The following is a 1,586-nucleotide window of genomic DNA, read 5'->3' as shown; positions in this document are numbered from 1 at the left end:
AACCGTTGAGGACCAGGTGGTGGACAGACGTAGAAGAGAATAATCGACTGGGAGATGATCACTTCAAAATTGGACATCTGAGCAGTGCATAGTTTGGTGGGGGTGATTAAAAAAAATAAGCTGGTGGCACTTTCATCTTAAATCTCAACTCTGATTGTTTTACTCCCCATTCCAGAACTTTCACTGTCTTTTTCCTACCAAATAAGCCTAAACACCTTGGCCAAATTTCAAAGTTTTTTTGCGCTGGCCTCCCTGTTTTTCCTGCCTTACTTCTTCTGTTCTAGTTGCAAGATAGTTTCAGCTGTATTAAATTACTGTCTCTTAATGAGATTTGCCTTTGCTCCTATCATTCCTTCTACTTCAGATAACTTCCCCCATTTAACTACATCCAATTCTTCAAACCTTAAAGTCGGTCATTTAAACATAAAACGATTTCAGATTTCAGGCTTCTCCAAACTATCATCGTGCTTTGTACAGGCCTCTCTAATGGGATTTTTCCTGTTTGCACATGTTATTAGCCTGGGGACAGGGACCGTATTTTGCTCTTTGTCTTCCTCTTAGCCCCTGACTACATGCCTTTCTCAGTGTGGTATTCAAAAAATATTGAATGAGGAGTGCCTAGGTGGCTAACTCATGAAGTGTCTTCAGCTAGGTTATGATCCAGGGTCATGGGATTGAGTCCCACATTGGGCTCCCAGCTCACTGGGAAGCCTGCTTCTCCCTCTCCCGCTCCCCCTGCTTGTGTTCCCTTTCTCGCTGTCTCTCTGTCAAATAAATAAATAAAACCTTTAACAAATAATATTGAATGAAAAAAATGTATATATTGAATGAATGGCCGAATACCAGAACCTATTAAAAAAAAAAAACTTATCAGACCAATTGATTTTATTTCAGTTGAGCTATGAGGGAGCAAGGCCATTGCAAGGGCCCATCGGTACACTTCATTCTGTGAGTCACCTCGATGTGTATTTGCATTATGGGTTTCTAAAGCACCTTGTTCTCCTGGGCCAGAGGTTTATAGCTGTGGAGACCAGGGTACATCTTTTGTTTTAAGGACTATGATGTGGAGAATTGACCAAAGTCACAGTAGAGCTAAAGGAACCAAAATTCTTTTGTCACTCTAGACGAACAGCTGCGCTTATTTTTGCCCCCTCAGCCTCTGCAGGATGGAGCTGCAAAGGTGACTTGCATGGCTTGGTCCTAGAACAATGCCAAGTTTGTGGTCTGCACAGTGTACCGAGTGGTGGTGCTATATGATGAACATGGGGAGCGGAGAGATAAATTCTCCACCAAACCAGCTGACATGAAGGTGAAGAGAGTACTCTGTGTGTCAACCTGTTCATGGGGTCTATAGTCTCATTGGAGACTATAATATGGAAGATGGGGTGGACTGGTAGCAGGGAGCCCAGGTAGGGTAATGTTTGACACAGAAGCAGGATTTCTTGGTGAGACAGAGTAATCTCTTCCTCTTCTTCTTCCTCTTCCTCTTCCTTTTAATTCACTCACTTGTTTAGTTCCTCTGGGAAAGGAATTCTCTCTGGTCATGCAGATGGCACCATTGTTAGGTATTTCCTCGAAGATGAAGG

Source organism: Mustela lutreola, chromosome 9, assembly GCF_030435805.1.
Source record: "Mustela lutreola isolate mMusLut2 chromosome 9, mMusLut2.pri, whole genome shotgun sequence".
NCBI lineage: Eukaryota > Metazoa > Chordata > Mammalia > Carnivora > Mustelidae > Mustela > Mustela lutreola.
The sequence above is the reverse complement of the archived record's forward strand: the minus strand, read 5'-3'. Positions refer to the sequence as shown.